The sequence below is a fragment of the Lissotriton helveticus genome, chromosome 8, assembly GCF_964261635.1.
Source record: "Lissotriton helveticus chromosome 8, aLisHel1.1, whole genome shotgun sequence".
NCBI classification, from domain to species: domain Eukaryota; kingdom Metazoa; phylum Chordata; class Amphibia; order Caudata; family Salamandridae; genus Lissotriton; species Lissotriton helveticus.
Window position 1 is genome coordinate 667752303 of NC_136069.1, and position 23277 is coordinate 667775579.

General features: G+C 41.6%; 1 pseudogene; it reads right to left on the reverse strand.

Moving 5' to 3' along the window:
• The window catches only part of LOC144773782 (uncharacterized), a 63379-nt pseudogene that overhangs the window by 35829 nt on the left and 4273 nt on the right, over positions 1 to 23277 (reverse strand).

Below are 23277 nucleotides of genomic sequence, written 5' to 3' on the forward strand. Positions count from 1 at the left end.
TAGTAACTTTACAGAAAACAATACCATTTGCCTGTTTTCCTAATAAAGTGATAGAAATTTTCAATCACACAAGTATTCTGTAACTGGAGTAGACGACGCTTACCTCCACAGAATTTTAGACTCGTCGATAAAGTAGCACTACCCTCTACCTTACCCTTCTATCAGGCAATAACAAACTCGTTTCTCCAGGAAAGCACATACAGAGATCTTTTTCACCTCCTTAGAGACAATCCCAGAGTTTCACCAGAACGCATATTGCAATTTCATTTACACACATTCATACGGAAATCCCTATTCATATATACCAAACTCTGTATTACCAGTAGGCAGCGCTTACCTCTAGCCCACCTCAGAATTCTTCTTTCGTTAGTAAAGTAGACGCCACTCCTTTACCCTTCTATCAAGCTTGGGTTGAGTCCTATTACTCTCCCAGCAGTAAGTTTTAATCAGGATACGCAATGATCCCGGTGCTTGAAGGCTAAGATTTTACAGACTGTCCTCACTATACATTTATCCTTTCACACCTAATGTCCCTAAACAGTGATATGCGACAATACCACCGCAGTATTAGGCAATACTCCTTTTTTGAAACAGACCAATGCACTGTGCGACTTTACTTGCCACACTTCCTCTGCCTGCAGACAGGGGCACTAGCTGTCAGGGCTACATATAACGTAATACGAACTCAACAGATGTTAGTCATAATTCTGTACATTAAATTCTATATAGTACTTTATACATAACCCTAGCTAATTTCCTTAGCAACCACTATTCTTCTACCAAGATATAACTGCTACAGCGGAACTCCAAAAATCATTTCTAATCAACACTTACTATTTCCCTGAAACTTCAGAATAAAAATTCATTCGTCAGTGGGCCCCATAACACTGCACACTTACTCTTTTCATTTAACTCGGTTTCAAGGTTTTGGTGAAACGCAAAGGAGTAATGCTGTAACATTTGGCAGAGTGTCTAACCTATTTAAACAGCTATTATTTACACCTATAGTTCTATACAATTTACCATGGTTTTAACAAACATGAATTTTATTCAGACACACCACCATAGTGGCAATGGATCTGCTAGAAAGAAAATCAGGCGTAGGAAAAATTACAAGACCAGCTTTTCATATTCCATTTTCCTAATTTTATTAAAAGCAAAACTTTATTATGTCTGATATTTAGGCTTTAATTAATTCTTTATTCAGTAAAATCTTAAACTTTATTTAAAAAATGATCATTTTATTCAGAGCTCAGAAAAAAGAAATGTATTTAAAGATCAGTTAAAAGTTTGGCAAAGAATATATAGTTCCAAATTCATTCTCTCCTAACTTCCCTAACTAACACCCTCATCTTATCTTTTCAGTCCTGCAAGGAAACAAGAAATAACTTAAAGTATCTTACATCCAGGAATCGATCTGCAATCTGACAGCACTTCGAGAGGAAATCGGGAAAGCGACTGCCTCTAAGCAAAATCAGGGTTTTTTATACACTAATTCCCTAACTTAATCTATCTAAAAAGTATCTAACATCACCAATTCGGGTTCTGATTGGACAATTTGGGGTGGGTGAGCATCTCCTCACCATTACAACATCATATTCACGGGAAATCAGCAAAATCATAATGCGGTATTGTTTAGGACAGTCTTTGGCCTGGTCACTTCCTTGACTCGCAACGTTGCACTATATTCCCACGTTCAGAACACTTGCCCGTCCATGTTTTGGCAATCATCCTGACTTCAGGGCAAAGCAGCCTTGAACTTTCCATCCGAGTACAGGCAGCTCACTCTCGCTGGCAGGCTTTGGACATGCATGCGCATTCCAGCACTTGCTGGCAGTTAGCCAGAGTAACCAGATTTTGTAGGCCTCAGAGGCCACTTTTGGAACTTTCATAGAAACAAAAACAAATTCATGTTAAATATGGAACTAAAGCCCTTCTGTTTACCTCCCACCATACTAATGTTTCCCTATTAGTTATTACCTAGCAGGTAAGCCACATAAATGCGTTTTATACTTACATATTCTACGACTTTTCAGCACAATAACGTGTAAAAAAAGCACATTCATATTGCGTTTATTCATCTTTAAGCTGTGCATTAGTTCACATTACAATAACAACACAAATTAGTTAATTATATTGCTTCATGCAAGCAAAAATTAGTATTCCCACATGTTCATGTATGTGCATTTTATACAATTGTTGATTAATTCGCCACAACACACTATTAGTAAATGTTAATGTTAAGGAACATTGATTTCACAAGGGGTACACAAAATTTTGTGTTGCCACCTTGCTTCATCACCCTAGGATGCGGGGGGCTTTTGGTTCACCTATGAGGTCTCCCAGGGCAATTCTGTTCTGCAAAGTGACCGCAGATTTAGAAGTTGGTCCTGTCCCTTCTGTACTGTGAAGGGGCCATTCAGTTATGTGGATGGTGTGTCACATTCGTGTAAGACCGCCTTTTTCTCTGTGCCATACTGCAGATATACATGCATGGCAGAAAGGACTTCGGAGACAAATTAAGTACACACCTCCTATAAGATGCCATTTCTGTTACATAACTCTTCAAATGCATCCTTTGGTAAAGGGTTTAGGATGTGCTAACGTGCCTTGGAACTCACGACAAATTGCTGTTGTCACTGACTGCACTTCTTCTGGGCTGGACCTTGCCTCCACCTAATTGTAGAATGGGTGCAGTCTGTGACGAAGCATTTAGCAGAGGTTTGAAATACTGCTCTCTCTTTCACTGGGCTGCGCTCCACAACACGTGCTAACTTAGAAAGATATTACATTAACTAAAGGTAGCACAATCTTTTCATAATTAAGTTCATGATCCTGATCTGTACTTACGCACGCCCAAAACAAGTGTGCACCAGTGGAGTTTGAGTCCTTCGCTTTTCATTTTATCAGTTCAGTTCAAAGACTTTATTCGGTTATAAAACAAAGATAACCATAAAAGTACATAAAACACATTTTAGCACTATTTACACAAGATAAATACAGATAAAACATAGGCTCATTATCTTTAAAACATTATCGATTTTCTTGAATTAAAAACATTTCTAATAAATACAGAGACAGATGCTACAGTAAATATATCTTCAAATTTTCGAATTGCTAGAAAGGCGGGGCGGCATTGTCTAAGATTCATATACTTTCAAACTGGCTTGATCCACCTTTCTCTTGGCACAGTATAAAATTTGCAAAAAAATTACATTTGGATATCCGACTGAGAGGAAATATCATCACAGGGGCATTTACTTATGCCGGCAGACCAGTCATTGTTATGAGGAAAACTCAGGGTTCTAAATAGGATCCCAAATCTAAAACGTACCAGCAGAAACCTTTCATGTTCCGTCAACCGCAGGGTTAAGTATGGTTGAATAGCCTGCGAGATTAGGGTCAGTTGATGGGACATCACTGTTTTGTTAGTCAGCTCATTTTGGTCCCTTAAAGCCACTAGAAACTCCATACATAACCTTTTCAGTTCCTTTCTTGGGATCTTCGCCAAAGACTCAGGGTCATCAAAGAATTCAGGATGCTTAATAAGGTCACTAAAACTATTAATATATTTCAGCCATTTAATTCGAAGGGCACCTTCCAATTTTAGGGCGTCCCCCAGTATAAGACGATTCAAGTGGCACTCGTTAGTAGTCCAGACCCTATACCACAGAAGAACTGGCTGGATCCTAATAATGTCCTCAATATATAACAGGCCAAGTCCAGCGTGGCAGTTGTGAGTCGAAGTACTCTCAGGTGTGGTTAGGAGATATCTTAAGAAACTGTTCTCCGTCAGCTGTAAGCTAGTGACATTTGATATACCCCAAATTCCCGCACCATAGGTTGCTACTGCCACACAACTAGATTTGTAAATGCACAAGAGTTCCTTGACTGGTTTCTTGCCCATTTTTTTACTAAAAAGTTTGAGGGCCATTATAGACTTGTTGAACAACATGTTTCTCCCCTTAACTGCAGTATTCCACTGGCCTGTACAGTCGAACAAAATGCCTAGGTAGGGAAAAGTAGAGATATGGTCTAATGGGTTAGAATCAATAAACATAGTTTTCCTCCTCTGTTTTAATTTAGGGCCACAGTTCATAGCATAAGTTTTTGTACAATTCACCTTCAGGTCCAAACTGGTCATGAAGGTGGAGAAGGAATTGATCATAGATTGCATAGCTACAGGGGTCCTTGCCATCAATACGGCATCATCGGCGTATATTAGTGCTGGTATACGACGTTGCGACGCCGTTGGCATGTCTACACAGTCTCTAAGCAAGGTGTCCTCTAGCTGGTTAATGTAGATTAAGAATAAAAACGGGGCAAGGACACAACCTTGTCTTACACCCTTTGCAATGTCAAACATACTGGTACACTCCCCATGTAAGCCGTATCTAATTGTAGCCCTAGCCCCATTATACAGCTCCCTTAAAAAACAGATGATGTTATCCTCTACTCCCAGTCGCGTTAAAATTGTCCATAACTTACTGTGATTAACACAGTCAAAGGCGGAAGTCAAGTCCACAAAAGTTAAAAACAGCCTCCCGCCCTTTGCCTTAATGTATTTTTCTAGCAAAATAAATAAATTAAGACCCTGATCCACTGTCCCAACACCTTCTCTAAAACCATATTGCAAGTCACTGATGATATTATGCTCATCTGCCCAGGACTGCAGCCTATCTAGAATAACCCTTCCCACAATTTTCACAGTAGAGTCGAGCAAGGATATGGGGCGATAGCACTTACAACTCGCCCTATCGCCCTTTTTAAAAATAGGTACTATAATTGATTCGTACCAAGTATTAGGGAGACCCTCCGTACAAACTGCATTAAAATACCTTGTTAATAATGGTGCCCATAATGTTACGTTGTTTTTAAAAACGTCTACAGGTACACCATCTGGTCCCAGAGCCTTGCCCCCCTGGCTCGAGCTAATGCCCTTCGTCACCTCTTCCAAAGAAAAGGAGAGGTTCAGACCTTTAGTAATTGTGGGTACTTTTGGTATGTCCTGCTTAATTGGTTCCCCCACGGGATCTACGGGATTGTAAAGGGACTCAAAATGACTCACCCAGTCATCCTGGAAGATAGCACTCTCAGCCCGAGCCTTTGAGTCATCCTTAAAGAATGGCGCATTGACTGCCCTCCAAAATGCTTTCATGTCCCTACCTTCAGAGGCTTCTACTAAATCCTCCCATGCGTCCTTCTTTATTTTAGCCCTCCTGTTCTTAATGGCCAATTTATAGGATTTCCGGAGCTCCCTGATCAATATTGTGTCTTTATTATGCCCCTTCAGTGCCTGTTTCAGTTTGGAGTGTGCTTTAGAGCACTCTTGATCAAACCATCCCTATGTTTTCCCTGGCTGATCCACAAACTTTTTTTTATACATTTTATGATTGATGAGAAGTTGTTAAGGACTTTAATGTCCTTAGATGCCGTATCCAGGCAGATGTTAAAACATGTATCACAGGCCTTAATCAGGTTGCAAAGAAACTCAGCGGGTACAATTTTGGACCACTTTAAAGCGTATCCGTTCTGCCTCGAGACAATAATATCTTGTGCTTGCAGCCTTGAAGTATTATCAACCAAGACATGGGATTCCGCAATTTGCACCCTAATAGGAAAGTGGTCGTTTAGAGATATATCTAAAACACTATAGCTATCTACACTGCCACTAAAACACGTGGAGATCAAAACATAGTCGATAACAGACGAGAACCCTCTGCCACAAAAAGTTGCAGAGAACGAGACCTCTGGTTGGCATAATTTGTTGACAAAAGTTAGGTCGTTCATAAAGATAATCTTGTTCAAGGCATCGCCCTTTACATTATGTACAAAGTGTGTCAAGGTGGTCTACCTGTCTAGGGTTAAGCCACAGTTTGCTTTCCCAGGTCCATTGCAGATTGTGCAGTTGAAATCACCCCCCCATATGACCGCAAACTCCTTCCTATCATTACAGATTATAGTGTTGATTTCAGAGTTTAACGTTTTAAACACTGTCACTAATTCAACAGGGGGAACATTGTTGTATAGGTTTATAATCAAAATGCAAGAACTATTATTCATATGCAGGCCAACTATATGGTAATAACAAGTATTTTTAAACACTTCAATACTTTTACATTTAAAACAATTAGAAACATATGTACAGAGCCCTCCCTTGGCTCTGCCATGTAAGGAGCCTATGGCCGGGGTAAAAACTGTTTTGAAACCATTCAAATGGTGCGCATCTTTTTCCCATGTTTCTTGCAAACATATAATGTCTTGTCCTTCTACAATTTTTAACCAAAGGGGATTATCCAATTTAGCCCTTAATCCCGCTATGTTCCAAAAAATGATAGCCCACTTATCATTAGTCCTACCATGTGTGGCACGTATTGAATTGGTGGGTTGTGCGAGATATTTATCAATTGTTCCATTACTCACATTATTTCTCGCCATTTATACAGCTTCCACCCTGTTTATGGGTGTTTGTTCTATACTAGGCATGGTCCGTCCCTCCCTATCTTGTAATTCCGCTTTTTCTGTGCATGGCATTACTATGTTGGGGTCAGCATTTCCTACACAAGTGTCAGGTGACTGATCCCTTACTGGTCAATCAACCCCCCCAAGCCTGACAGACAGTCAAACCTTTTATAAGTGGGGACATTAAATAAATTACCCATCTGTCGGTGGTCATAGAAATTGTGCGACATGAAGCCTCCCTGCATAGTGGGTGCTCTAGGGGCGTTAAATAGACTTCTGGTGTATGGGGACTTTCCTTCATATCGTGTAGTCTGCGGCCTCTGTATGCCAATAGCATAAAATGGGACTGGCGGATAAAAATAGCTTAAATCTAGGGAGGAGATTCCGCCAGGATTATCATAATTTGGGAACCCACTAATAAATTGCGCTACTCTTGGGTCTCGAAAATTTACGATGAAACAATCACCACTAATATCTTTAACATTGGGGCCCAACCAGTTCACCCTTCGAACACTGATGATCTCCCCACACAAATCAGGTCTAAGGGGTCTATTTCTCCCTAACCAGTACATGACCTTATTTTTCAATTCGTGGGGAGTCTCATCCCTGTTGTTCGTCCACTCCGGTACCCCTGTCAGCACAATCACATAGGGATAAGATTCCGGTGGAAGATCAACTCTCGTCCTATCACCTTTGCTTCTGGGTTCAACGGTTTTATCTGTTGCAGGTGCTGTGTTATCTGTTGTTTTAGTAGTGCTTATGGCAATGCTGGCAGTTTTAGTTACTGTACCAACCTTTTCGTCCTGCTCGGGGCACTTAGCTTTTATATTTCCACCATCTTGATTCAGGGAATTATTTCTATATTGCCCCAGTTTTAAGTTAACAGGTGGCTTTTGTATATTATTGGATGCTACAAGTGGGTTCTGCAATGTAGACTTTATTTCCCCCAATTTGTTCAGTATAGCCGAATTTTCCGGGGTAATTTTCTCCAATGTATCTAGCTGTTCTCCAATCCTTCTAGTGCGTTCGACCAAGGGGAGAATTAGGGACTTAACTAGGTGCTCAATGTTGTCCAAAGAGCATAAAGTACTGCCTCCCTGAGTAGATTGACTTCCTGTTATATCGATAATAGGGATAGTGTGATTTAAACTAGTATCTTCTACCTGTTGTGGTTCTTTATTCCTGTACGTAACCCCCTTATCATGGCGCATAAAGAGGGAAGTTTTACTTTTCTTAGTACGTGAGCCTTTATGCTGTTTTCCACCACGCTTACGTTTTAAAGTAATAGCGTTCCCTTTTGATAAAGCAGAATTAATATGGTCTAATGGCGGTACACTAGTAGTTAACAAAAGGCTTTGCCGCTGACCTGGCTCCACAGTTGGACAAGCCATGTAAGAATCTAGGCTTGTATCAATGCCGCTTATATCAAGTATAGTTGAAAGTACATGCTGTTGGCATGGAATTTGAACATTTTGGGTCAAAATTTGTTCAGGGGACAGTACTGTAGCAATTTTCCCCAAAGAAGATTTCCTCGTGAAAACAGGGTCGAGGGATAAACGCTGTTCAGTTAAGGCTATTTCCTTCTCCAGCGCGGTCACTGCCTTAGTAAAGAAAGCATCTATGGTGCCAACTAGTCCACCTCCAGCGGCCACAATAGGAGTTTTAGATTTAGAAGCCATAATTTAAATACCTATATATTAGATAGGGACAAGTAGCTACAAAAATGCTAACATGTGCACAAATTAAAAGAGCTATTAAACATACAAGTATAAAGTCTTACTGGATACAGAAACGTAAAAGGGGTGGCCCAGTCCAGTCTCAGCCAGTCTCTGACGGACTCAGACGGGCCCGCCCTTGGCCCGGGCTTAGCCCGGCACTCTCCCGCGCAACGGTGGCCTGTGTCCAACAAATAGAGCGTGTGACGGGCTGTGGGCGTGTCGGGCAGGGAGCGCAGACCAGGTGTAAACGGTCAAGCAGGGACTCCTGGGAGAGTGAGTCCCTGCAGCGCTTCTCTGCCTGCCAGATGATATGCACAAACACACTGCTCCTCAAGTCTGCCCAGAGAGCTGGTCCCGGTAATTACAGCGACGCGGCACCCGCGGAGCGGGTGCGGCAAGCAGTTGCTGATGGTCTCATCCTCCGCTCTGGCTCCTCACTTGGCAGAAGGACGGCAAAAGTATCCCCCCATTTTATCAGTTTTATGTAGCAGGAACCCGACCCAAAGGTATTAGAGCACTTTACATGAGCACCAGTTGCATTACAGATGGACATATTCATTTTTAGGTACGGGGATATTGAGTGATTTGCACAGAATCACAGGATTCTTGAGCCTCCCCCAAGACACAAACCTCGTACCCTAGCTTCAAAGTCGGCCACTGTTGCCGTTAAGCCACATTATCTACTTCATTGCCAATTTCTAAATGCCTAGTCTATTTTGGACAAGGAAATGGCAAAGAGGGAAGGTCAGGTATAGTATATCATCTAGATAAAGGCTGAAGTTTACAAGCAAGTTAGGTCTATCTCACAATTACCCATTCAGTTGTTTGTGTAATTGGAGCAAACCTTGATCGTGATTATAAAGCACCAACATCTAGTACTGAACCAAATAGAGCCTACCTTTCCGGCCACCGCTGTCCTACTTGATAACAAGAAGGACTTTAATTCCCTGGAGTGGCCCGTCCTGTTCGCTGTGATACAGAAACTCTGAATTCCAATAGGAATTCTGAATTTGATACGACTTCTATATCACGGGCCAGTTGCCCGCCTGAAGATGAACTGTGAAATAACTGCTCAATTCCGTCTTCACGCGTGGCAAGAGACAAGAGTGCCCCCTCTCGCCCCTATTATTTATTGTAGCTATGGATCCCCTGGCGAGACACATACAGGAGATGACTCAAGATTATTAATAAAATGGTGCACACCCTTGTTGTGTTTATCTGACTAGTTCAAGTTAATCAAACTGTTTTTTAGGTTAGGTGCTCCTTCAGGTGGCGTGTCCGTCCTTAACAATCCCGTTTCACAACCGCGCATGCTGAGCACATTTTAACTATCACGACATAGATGATGAACATCGTGTTAATACGAACACACTTAGTAAACTGACCCCTGCATGCAGATACTCGTTTCTTCAATACCTTTATCACCCGCTATTATACACTCGACAATTCTATAATCACATTACTCATATATATGATTTTCTATGTACTGTTGAACCACTGTGATTTAAATGTGTTTCTGTGTTAAGACAATGTTTCCTGAGATAGGTGACTAATACATTGTATATTATGATGGCAAAGCCATGCGGCTTACTGTTATATTTTACTTTTTAGAGCTCCCAGATGAAGGGCAAATAAGCCCGAAATGCATTGGAGCACAATGGAACAGCTATGAGTTCGATATGAGTGGAGATAACTCTAAAGACTAATGATAAATTTACAATGAAGTATATAAAATAAACATTTACATTGATGAAATAAACAAGGAGTCTTGATTTTCAAGAACACAAAGGTGTGCCCAAGATCAGGGGTGTTATCATCAAACGGATGGTAACACGTTCTAGTTACACATACAGGAGAGACATCTCCATTGTGGCTTACAATTTCACACATCCCCCTTGCAGCCTCGTTTTATACTGATGATGTCATGCTGTTTGTGCAGAAATTGGCTATGAACATGTCCCCATTATTGCGTGAGGTGGTCCGGTTTGGAGTGTACTCAGGGCTAGTCATTACTTGGCCTAAATCAGAAATTTTCCCCTTGACTCCTGCCACTACCCAGGAAGATTATGAATTCCCTCTAAAGTGATGTACTGACCCCCCGAAATATCTTAGCATTTTTTGTGCATTGCAGCGCACCGAAGTTGATCCGCCTCAATTACAGTCCGGCAATACATTGACTCACATCACAGGTGGATCAGACTTCCCCTTTCCATGGCAGGTAGAATCGCCATACTAAAAATGGTGGTGCTTCTGGGGTTTTTATACCTCTTTTTGAACATTCCCATCACCCTCACCATGAAATCTTTCTATGCACTCCGGACCTCGCTCATTCACCTTGTCTGTACCGGTAAACAGCTGTGTATAGGTTGGAACACCCTAATTATGCCTTATGAAAGAGGGGATTTGGAGTACCTAACATTTACTTATATTATCTTGTCGCTCAAGTCCATTTTACATATTACTGGTGCCAGCCTGATGGCCGGCTCCAGTATCTTAAACCGGTGCGATCCTAGACACATCCTTATTGTTTATCCACCTTTTTGCCACAGGGCCTACCCCGTTGTCCCTCAGAGATTCAAAAGCTGCCCACTACATGTTGGGCATGGACAAAACTACAATGGTATTTACAAACTGAGTTTTTATACTTGGCGCATATACCATTAGCAGATAACCCTCAGATATCTCCCACCACAGAAACCCTTACCAAGCGCACATTAGCTAGACATGGCGTGCAGGAGGTTGGGGATTTGTTTAAAGATTCACAACTGTGCACAACAGAAGAACTCCTTTCCCATGGGGATGCCCCCTACATGGACAGAGTCTTCCTTCATAGGGTCCCAGGGTCCCCGATTGGGTCAGGTCCAGACGCTGCGAGGGAGGCAGCGGATTTTCCCTCACTCACGCTAGTTATAGCTTCATCGTACGGAGCGCATTTGGTTCACTTCTATATCAACTGTCATTGACTCTCCACCCTGCAGTCGCTGCCAAGGCACGTGCAGCCTGGGAACGGGGTCTAGGTACACCAATGATTGACAAAATATGGCAATATTGCTGCGAGCAGACACTTTATATATTGAATAATCATTGCCATAAACTCCTACACTTTAAAGACATACATCAAACTTTTATAATCCTGCAATTGTTGGCCAAGATGGATCCCTGCGCCTCACAAGCGTATGCTAGATGTGCTGCTGCTAATGCCAATTTCTCACATCTTGCATGGAATTGCGGGTCAATTCTGGCGTAACGGGGGGGGGGGAGATCTTTCAGCACCTATCTCTCATGGTGGAACAGACCGTACACCCCACATCATTGACAGAATTGCTGGGGTATGTTCAGCCTTTGAAGAAGAATATTAGATAATTCACAGCAATCGCTCTGTCAATCGTGAAGCGTCAGATCTCCCTATGTTGGGGCAGATCACAAACACCGTCTGTAAGGGCCTGGCTCCAAGACCTGATTCACTGCGACATAATGAGCAACATTTACGCCACACTGTTGCCACCAACCCCACACACGCATGACATTTGGCAACCACTGAAGAGCTATTTACAAGCATATCCCCTGGATGGATACTGAAACTCTCACGTAGTTACACCTCAACGGTATAGTACACTGGGAGGCAGGGATGAGGTGTGGATTGCTATTTAATATTAGAGATTGTTAGAATAAGTACATGCCTTGAACCACTGCAAGAATTGTAAAATCCACTGTACTTGATGAAGTCCACTATAGGCAGGATAGTCATCAATTTTGAAGGAAGTACTCTGTACCTTATTTAATGTTGGGTTATTCTCTTTGATATTATTGACCTACTTCAAATGTTTTGAAATGCTGTATCTTACCAAGCGCTTATGAGTGTGATTGTACATTGCAAATCTCAATAAAGAAAATGTTAAAAAAACATTAAAAAATAAAGCACCAACATCTAATCTGACAGTTGCAGTGAGATAGTGCAGTCTTGGATATGTTCTTGCAACAGATCGAGCAGGAAAATAGGGGGTTTATGAGAGGTAATGGACCAGTTCTTCTCAACTGGGTCACCCCTTGATTTTAGCTTTTCTGTGCTGAACCCATTTTTGTTAGCCTTGAGGGCCCTGAGCACTGTTTTCATGCTAATCAGAGGTAAGATGCTTGTGATCTCCTCTGCCTTCTCAAAATGGGACAATTGACCTTAACCTGACTGGTTCATTTAATTTACTTGTACGGCACTATTACATGGTACTATATGTACCCAGGGCCTGTAAATGTAATACATCTAGAGGCTGCAGTACTCATTGTACCAACGACTAAAGTAACACCGCAAAACATGTCTCAGGCCTGCCACTGTAGCTTGTGAGGCAGCTTTAAACTGCCATGTTAACACTTCAAAATAAACCATTTTGCAGGTCTCAACATTCCTTTGTAATACTTGTAATGCTTATACCAAAACCCACCTCCCTGCACCAAAACCACCAGTATCCGTTCCAAATGTGAAAACATCTGGCTACCAAATTGTACCAAACCAATAATCATACCCCTTTTCTTCTCACACTCGTAAATCGTGCCTTCTACCAATATCTTCGCTTCCTAACCAGCATCTTAAACCAATGAATCACTACGTTTTGGGCCACAACAAACAATGCCATGGCCTCCTCCACATTTGTTTGTCCTCCATTACCACTTCCTTCGTCATGGAAGAAGGAAGTTTTAATGGTGGATGGAATTGTTGGTTTGGTAAAATTTGATAGTCGCATGTTTTCACATTTAGAATAGATACTGGAGGGTTTGGTGCAGGAAGGAGGGTTTGGTATTAGCATTTTGTCACGATCAGGTAAATATCATTTAGTCACAATCGGTTAAAAGTTATGTTAGTAAGTGGCACAGCAAATAGTATGGTAATTTGTTTATTAATGGTATGTTTTTGATTAATGTGATTCACTATCAGAGGAATAGGACAGTTGAACATCTCTATGTTTTATTTATTTTTCCAGTTACCCCCGATGAAGGGCTATAGACCCCGAAATGCATTGGGCCCAAAAGGATGGGCTAACCGATAACGAATAGTGAATTCCCACGTGCTTCTAATAAGGCATTAATGGTCATGTTTTTGGCATTTGAAAATAATGTGAATTATCGGGTATACAACCTTTACCACGCAACTTTTACCACGACCTACCTTTACCACGCAACTTTTACAACGCAGGACCCTTTACCACGCATACCATAACAACGCAGGTATTTACAACGCAGATACCTTTACAACGCATACCATTACAACGTAAGAATTGGTAAGTATATTATTTTATTTAAAATATTTTAGGTTTGGGTTTTGGGTAAATGGGTATTTTTAGGGTTCAGGGTCAGTTTTCAGTTTTTGGGTAAAGGGGTATTTTTAGGGTTCAGGGTCAGTTTTCAGTTTTGGGTAAAGGGGTATTTTTAGGGTTCAGGGTCAGTTTTCAGTTTTTGGGGTACAGGGTATTTTTAGGGTTCAGGGTCAGTTTTCAGTTTTTGGGTAAAGGGGTATTTTTAGAGTTCAGGGTCAGTTTTCAGTTTTGGGTAAAGGGGTATTTTTAGGGTTCAGGGTCAGTTTTCAGTTTTTGGGTAAAGGGGTATTTTTAGGGTTCAGGGTCAGTTTTCAGTTTTTGGGGTACAGGGGTATTTTTAGGGTTCAGGGCTGGGTTTGGGTTTTGGGGTACAGGGGTATTTTTAAGTTTCAGGGTTGGGTTTGGGTTTTGGGGTACAGGGGTATATTTAGGTTTCAGGGCTGGGTTTGGGTTTTGGGGTTCAGGGGTATTTTTAGGTTTCCGGGCTGGGTTTGGGTTTTGGGGTACAGGGGTATTTTTAACATATATATTTAAAAATTAATAAATAAATAATAATATAAATAATTAAAATATTAAATATTAAAATAATAATTTATTAATTAAAAAAAATATTATTAATAATTACATTATTTTACCATATTATTTACTTACCTATACTTACGTTTTAATGGTATGCGTTTTAATAGTACCTGCGTTGTAGTGTATTGCGTTGTAAAGGTATTCGTGGTAAAGGGTCCTGCGTTGTAAAAAATGCGTGGTAATGGTCTGCGTGGTAAAAGAACGCGTGGTAACGTCATATATCCGAATTATCGCTACCTCTGAAGTGGATGAAAAATAAGACATGGATCTTTGGATTAAAATGGTTGAATACATTTGGTTTACACATGGATTACATGACAAACTTTTGGTTTATTGTGAATAGCAAAGTTCTTGTTCTAGGCAGTGCGACTGAGTGGCACGAGAACATGTGCCACATAAATCGTAACGTACATTATAGGACTCTGGGACAGACCACGTTCAGATCGCATGTCACAGCACAACTAGGGGTAAGCAAAATGAAACTTCAAATTCAAACACAGGAGGGCATTTTATAATTTTGCTTCATGTTTATCACATTTAGAAAGTTGGCATTTTCAACCTAAACCAAAGGTGCCAGTGCCACACGACTTAATGGCTCTACTGTAGTGTTTGTGTATTCCATCCAGACATGGGGACAAAAGGGCCTTGTGTGTGGTGCAGGGTGATACTTTCCTGAGCAGGATTGCCGGAGGGTTGTACTCAATCTTCCTGAGCATTAAAGGGTAGCTTCAGGGATATGCCCACTTCCTTCCTGAGTTCCAAGAGATGCCTGCAGCTCACACCTAGGCCTACCTGCCATCTGTTAGCCTAGACAGATTGATTCCAAACCCAGGAAAGGGGGGGAGGTTAGACAAAAGTGTCATCCCCCAATCACAAGTTGGCACAGGAATAGTACCTGCAGAATCTCTCATCAGAACACTCCTGGACCTGTGGAAGATTCAGAAAAAGGTCAGAAGAAGGAAGACAGGACCTGCTTTCCTTGCTCTTAGGCTTCCCAGAACTGACTCTATGCGTCAATGGCTCCTGTGCAGGGTTTGGTGTGGCAGCCGATTGGCGCTCGGACAGGTAGCTAATAAGGATAACTAGGTGAAGGATGTCATTAAGAGTATGGTGCTGCCAGGATAGGGGAAAACCCAAAACCCCTAAAAGAGTCAGGAGCAAAGCCCTTCCCTCTACAATGAAACACAATAACATGGGCACACATATGATTATCAACAATAAATAAAGTAATTGGTAGTAACTGTAGTCGACACCGGATATTTTTCTTGAAGATTTTTATATGTGTGGAGAAATCATAAACGAGACAAACGCCAGCCGACACGTGTTTCGTCAAAGGACAGTGCCTATGACTCTTCAGTGCTTGAGAGCGTCATGCAGGTATCGGAGGTCCGGTGATACTTCCAACTCGGAGAGCGGGTAAAATAATGGAGAAACTGTAGATTGGGATGTGGTCAGGCGGGCGGGTGCGTCCGAGACCAAGAAAGAGCCTGTGCAAGCAGAACTCCTCCCGTGCTCGTCTCGTCGGTAAGAGTGAAACCGAGCTCGGCGTTTGTCTCTTTTATGATCACTCCACACGTATAAAAATCTTCAAGAAAAATATCCGGTGACTCTATGCGTCAGTTGGCTGACATTCTGTTTGAGTGACAGTGACACAACAAGCTTCCAGAGGCCTTTCCTGCAACTGCCAGATGACCAGCATCAACTGGACCTGCCTGAGTCCTGCTGCTGGCATCTGTTGGAGTGATTTCTGTTCGCCAAGAAGTGCCCCTCCATTTCCTGGACCCTTGGCTGATATCAGAGTGTACTCCTCCAGCCTCAAAACAACAAGGCTTGAGTACCAGGAATAAATCCATTGGTCTTGGGCTCTTCACAACTGCAAACAGACTCCTTGCATTACTTGAAGACCATCCTGTTGTACTTCCATCCGTTCACCAACTGTCACAATGATTTCTTGGAAAACTAGCTTAAGCCGTTAGGGACTTTCCCTTCCTTGAATATTGATTTCTCCAAGAACTCAGTTACTTTACAATGAACAACTATTCCCCAGGCGTTCATTCGTGACGTTCATATGCCCGACACTACGTCAAACATGGCATTCCTAAACACCTTCAAGGTATAAATATACCTTCACTTGCTATAGCAAAGTACTGTGGTTCGGTGCAGTTCGACAACCTACTTGCCCAACGCAGCTCGCTACAGAAAGTGCCGGAGGAAGCCGACTCTCCAGCTGACGCACTGAGAAGGAAGCTGCCCTCCTCTGCCAAGAAATCCAGCTCCAGTGTTTCTGACTCCCCTTGCAGGGTGTTGGGAAATCGAGTACCGAGACAGAGATACCAGACCTCCTTCATACTAAGGTATGGAGCTGATTAGAACCTTGAGAAAACCTTTGGCAAATTATTGGCAAAACTAAACCCATGCTAAAAGACCATACCTACTTCTTCCCTCATACTAGACCTAGGTTAGGTACATTGTGTAGGCATATTTTAGAAGCACCAGTTGAGTATTTTAGTCTATGTTATTTATGTATGTATTTTTATATGGCTTACAAACCATACAATGTTATTACAGTATTATTTTATAATACTATTCTCACTGTACGCATTATACTTTGCATTCTGCCTAACGATTGTAGCAGTTCACGTCTCTTGCATGAGAAAAAAGACTGTGCAATAAACCTTTTATTGAAAACGCCCGTCTCACTATTTCTCTGCAACTCTGTAGAAACGAAGCATGCACGATTAACTGAGTGAAATACTTATCTATTGTTCCCCGACTCTGAAGATAGTTATTCCAGTCCTAGGGAAACAAAGTTGTCATGTTTATGCAGTTGTCAGAAACGAATCCGTTCTTGTGAATTCGAGAAAGTTTCTAGTGACCTCTGAGCTAGCTGGCACTCACTATTTAGTTTAGTATATTCGATGGAGACCTACTGACCTAAGTCCTACGTCATATCTATAGGATATATTATTCCAATGCGCAGAGCCTATTGGAAACATAGGAACTACACTACAATCCATGATTCCCGCTGAAGCAAAACTCCAGCAATGACCTGCTCTTCACGTCCATTCCAAGAACCAGCGCCTACAGCCCACTCATCGAAGCTCCAGCAACAACTGATTCTTTTTGCCAAACAGTGACTGTCCGTGATGCCCGACCTGCTCATGCTGCTAATAACTGTCTCCTCACATCGACTGCAAATGCAAAAGCTTTGCTGCAACTCCCCTTGTGAATTTGAACACAGAGAAGGTAAAATCTTCAGTGAGATGAACCTGGTCCATGTATCTGACGTGCAGTCCATCGCATTTGGTCTGAACTTGTGACTTAGACCCGGACCAGTGCACCAAGATAAACAGAATTGGCGTGGTTTGCTTTTTTGGCGCTATTTTTACTTACATTTACAAGAATGTTTACAAATACATAACTATAGTTCTACTGATTGGATGTTTGTTCTTTTGTTGTCTTTTATTTTTTTTAATTAAGTCTAATTTCTGAATTGGTTTGGATTTTTCTTGTGTAGTGTTTTCACCTTATTACTGTATGAGTGCTGCATAAATTCAATACACATTTCTTTTAGGTTAAATCTGACTGCCTGTATGTGAAGATACCAGAGGATAAAGCAGAGGTTTGTTAGTGACATTTATGATTAACCCTGAAAAGGATTGTGTTTATTATTTGAGTTGACCAATTTCTTATAGGAGGAATACAGTTAAACCGGGAAAGGAAAAGTTGTCTCAGAGGTCAACATTTTCAGTGAATGCATCTTGTGTGCTATGTCTGCCCAAATGGAGCAGTTACCTGGAGATCATTAATGTACTCTATTTAATGCATAATCTATAGAAACAGGTACACAGAAACAAAAAGCCTGGCAGTTGCTGCAGCAGTTTGCAACAAACATGAGCTAACCTCACCATGGGGCATATTAACAAGAACCTCGTTAAAATTATCGCCGTTTTAGCAGCAGGGAAATGCAGCTAAAGCGGCGATATTGGGCTTGCTAATATGCGTTATAGAATTCCAATAGAAGCCCAGGTTAGATGTCCTGAACATCTAACCTGGGCTTCTATTGGAATTCTATAACGCATATTAGCAAGCCCATTATCGCCATTTTAGCAGCAGTTTCCTGTCGCTAAAACGGCGATCATTTTAACGAGGTTCTTGCTAATATACCCCATGTTCTTAGCTTTCATTCGTAGCTCTACACATTATGTGTGTCCCCGGGGAATGGCATGATGTTTAAAAACTAGTGTATGATTTGTAAAATAATAAGTACTCGAGCGTAATGATTTTCTCAGAAGCATATTGCCAATGCTGATTTATGTCAGGGTCATGTAATACCAAGACTGTCTAGTTTTGATTCCACCAGATGCTTCTTTTATCCAACACCATACACTCTTTGCCCCTTTATCTCACTCTTGCAGGTTCACTTTCATCCCTGCATTCTTCAGATATCACTGTTTATCTGTTTTTATCCTCCCACTTTTTTATCATTTTTCTGCCTTTCTTTCTTGTTCTTGGTTAACGTCTGGGGATGAGAAACACCTACAACTACTGGCTCAAAATAGGCACTGATAAAACACTTGAAGGGGAATCCTTATTTTTATTTCTGCATGTTGGCATCAGTAAAGTAGATGAAGAAAATTGTACAGTAAACTGAGCTCTATTCCAAAGTTTCCACTCTGAATATGAGTACTTTGTAAAATATGACAGTCAAAATGCACTCAGAGATTATTATTGTCCTTACTTTATTTGAAGTACACCTATAACATGCAGATGTAATTTTTGCTTCTTTTATTTATTTTTCCAAAATGTATTTAGCATAAACCACTGATTAATTTTCAATATATAAGTTCCCTTCATTTAAACATTCAGGCTCTGATTTACTGATATATTACATCATGCTTGTGATACTTTTTTGGCACTGACATGACACAAAATGATAGTGGAGATTTGCAAAGCCATGTAAGGGACCATTAGCTTCACCTTGAGTGGCATTGTAAAAAAAAGTAACACTATTCAACGTTCATGCATCTGCCCATGTATTGTGATGCAAACACAGATTTTCTAAAGGCAGTATCCCTGAGTTTTTGCAAAAATAGTGCGCTTACCAAAGAGAGGAATCACAGGGAGAAATATAGACATTTTTCTTGGTTACTACCTTTCGCTACGTGTGCTGCATTCTGAAGGATAATTTTTGTGCAGGAAGGTATATCTTCCAACACAAAAAACAATCTTGACCACAACACATGCACCCTTGTGATGAGGGGCTGGGTGCCTGCTAGGCAGCCCTATGGCGGTAGCACCAGGAGAGAGCTGAACAACACCATATATTTGTAAATATATTGCTGATCAGCACTCTCCCTTAAACTCAACGCAGCACAGCAGCTTGACGTGCTTGGTTGTGCAATGTTCTAAAACATATTTCCCAAGGGTCTTGAAGTTATCCAATCAGTACTTAATGATATGTTACCGACTGCTTCTAACATAATAATCTAAGTAACACTGTCTGAATAGTTGCTTATTTACCACTTTCGTATGTATGCCTACTACCCCTCCTGGGGTACAGGCCCTCAACTAGAACTCTCTATCCATCTCTGTCCTGGGCTTTTCTTTCAGTCTGACTCCAGGTGTAACCCACCACCTTGCAATCAGTTTTGAGGCCTCATCGCCTGGTGTTTCTTGACATTCCTCTTTTCGTTTATCCTTCAGGGTTCCAGGTGAGGGCTTGCCTGGTGGTGATTTATGCAGGCTTGCAGAGGTGTGACTTATCCAGCCCCAGTGTCTTTTCATGATTCATTCATGAGCAGGGAGTTGGAAAGTCTGCTACCATAGGATGTTATTGCTGATGGTGTTCGGCCAGTGGATTTGGAAGATTTTCCTCAGACAGGTGTTGCTTAAGGTCTGGACTTTATTGGCGGTGGTCACTATTGACCTCCAAGTTTCTGCTCATACAGAAGGACCGATTTTATGTTGGTGTTAAATAGCCTGTTCTTGGTTTGCGGCGTTTGGTCCTTGCAGCTCCGAGTAATTTTTTAGCTGAATGAAGGTAGCACTTGCTTTGCCGATTCTTGCCTTGACATCAGTATCTATGCTGCCCTGCTTGTCTAAGACACTGCCAAGGTATGTGAAGGCCTCATTCTCTTCCAGTAGATCGCCTTCCAGAGTGACTGCAGTTGTACTGGTCGTGTTAACTTTGAGGATCTCGGGGGCATATTATAAAGGGCTTTATCTCCGTTTTTTTGCTTTAAAAGCCAAAAAAGCAGAGATAATGTGTTCACCCTATTTACAAGGCAGTGCTAACATGCATTAGCGCATGTTTGCAGGCTTTTTACCGATGCCTCGCGTTGCATCTCTAATGAGATGCAAATTGGGCGTTTCCACACATAACAACATGTAAAATATCGCTGCCCTCACATCGCGATATTTAGAAGCATTGCCCTGACACACATATCGAAAATAAAATCTGAGCTAACCGCGGTTATCGCCGCAAGCCAATGTCTGATAATTTTCAGCCAGTTTGCGCCTGTCCTTGCCAAGGACGTGACAAGGGTAGGGAATGCTGCTCGACTTCAACCAGAGTTGGTATATAGTTCTGAGGTCTTGAAGCTCCTTAATTCTGGGGGACATTGTAAATGCCAAGTTGCACCTGAAAAACTATGGGGGGCATGGCCCTGCTAAAAGTGCTGAATGGATTTTCCTTCAGGCCCTCCCATATCAATAAATAGGAGAAGCCTACCCACTACAACACACAAAGCCAAAATCAAAGGAGGCTTAATCAATGCAAGATCACTTAGCAAACATTGTCAAGACATTAAGGATCTAATCCTAGATCAGCAACTTGATTTTTTATTTATCACTGAATCATAGCTGAAGGATTGGTGTAATCCGGATGTAGCAATAGCACTCCCACCCAATTATGAAATCTACAGGAAGGATAGATTAGAGCAGAGGTGGTGGGCTGGCCATTATTTTTACGTGATTCATTGCATTGCTCTAGCTTTGACCTTGACACTATCAAGGGTGCGGAAAGCTTAGGCTTTTTCATCTCCCTAAATGCCTCCTTGTCTTTCTCAGGTGCCCTGATTTATCAACCTCCAGGGCAAAGTTCTATCTTCATAGACTCGCTTGGAGACTCCTTAGGTCATCTACTTCTTAGATATACTAATTTTACGCTGCTTGGGGACTTTAATCTTCATTTGGAATCTAGACTTGCACCAGGAGCGGATAAGTTCCTTCAATGTATAGAGCTCCTTACACTAAACCAACTGGTGGTGCTTCCAACTCATTAGGTGGGCAATATCCTAGATGGTGTCTGTTTCAACTTCACCCACCCTATCAGTAGATACTCCTGTCCCGCTGATTTGGTCAGACCATTTTTTGGTACCACTTACAATTAGGATGCCACAGAAAAGTTGCTCTGATTTACCAGCTTCTGATTCTCAACTTAGATGTAAATGGGCTCAACTAGCTGATAATCCAAAGTTGACCACCCATGCAAAAGCACTTATGCCCCCTATTACAGAAAACCCAGGGGGGAATCTTGCCATCTCCCCTCCTGGCTTACTACCGTCTGTAATGAGCTAATGCCACTAGAGAAACACGACAAGAACAAGAAATCAAAAACTCAGAAGGTCCCCTGGTTCACACCCGACTAGCATCAAATCATTCCAATTGTAAGCAACAGGAGCGACAATGGAGAAGGTCGTATAATAGTGCAAATAGAATAGCTTATAAAAAGAGCAGAAAACTCTATTACCATCATATTAAAATTGCTAAAAAAGAGTACTATTCAAAGAAAATAATGGAGTCCAATTTAGATCAAAAGGCAATCTTCACGATCGTAAAATCTTTTACCAACCCCAAAGTGCTGCAGAAAGAATTACCTCTTTCACAAACTTTGTGTAATGACATTGCAACCTACTTAGAAGAAAAGATTCCTAATATTCAAAAGAATTTTCCAATCACCCCCAGCCATAATGAGGATGATTGTACTTAATCAGTTCCCAGCCCCAGTGTTCACTGCATTAAAAACTTCAAACTGGTACCACTAGAATCGACTTACGAGTCCATCATTGCTTGCAAATCAGGTTCTCATTAGATGGATGTCCTCCCATGATCCTCCATAAAATTATTGATATTGTCAACCCTGTTATAAACCAAATAGTTAATTCTTCACTAAGTACGGGCATTGTACCAGATGAGTGGAAACTGGCCCTGGTAAAACCCCTTAAAAAGAAACAGAATATTGACCCCCTCGGTGCTCTCTAATCTCGTGCCCATTTCATTGCTCCCCGTGTTGGGTAAAATAACGGAGAAATGTGTACATAAGGAACTCACGAGATTCATTGAAGCAGCTAATATTCTCCATCCACAACAATTGGACGTCTGACCGAAGCATTCAACTGAATCAACCCTTTTGAAAGTTACTGAGTCGCTAAAAATCTTAGCAGACAAAGGTAGGAAAGCAGTCCTGATCCTACTTGATTTGTCGGCTGCGTTCCATACTTTCTCGCATGAGATCCTTTTAAAGGGACTCGAACACAGCGGCATTTCAGCTACTGCTCTAGAATGGATTAAATCATTTCTTACCAACCATAGACAAGTAGTGACCCTAGGTAGCTGCCTCTCGACAGAGAAAATCATAACAACATGAGTTTTGCAAGGCTTCTCATTGAGCCCACTGTTGTTCAATATTTATATGGCCCGCACATCTCTCGTATAAGCTCCTTTGGAATCGAAGTAACATCCTATGCAGACTATACTCAAATGATCGTATCTCTCGACAACGATAATACAGATGCCAAAGTGAACTTTAAATGCTGCCTATCACAAGTCATACAGTGGATGAGGGACAACCATTTGAAATGTAATACCGATAAAACAGAAATTTTGCCCATTGGGAGAGATATAACTTTCCTTCCGGATATGTGGTGGCCAGAGGAAATTACTCCCCCACCAGATATGGTTAAAGTAGCTAAAAATCTAGGGGTACAGTTCAATACCATGCTGTCCTTTATCCCGCACACGTCAGCCACAGCAGGGACCTGCTTTAGACTAATAAGATCATTAAAGACATTTTTTGATCTGATCCCGCTTCCGGCAAAGAAATCAGTAGCAGAGGCCCTAATTCTCTTGCCCTTGGACTACTGCAACAGCCTCCTTGCAGGAGCTAATAAAGCCACAATAAAAAACTGCAAGTGGTCCAAAACTCTGCA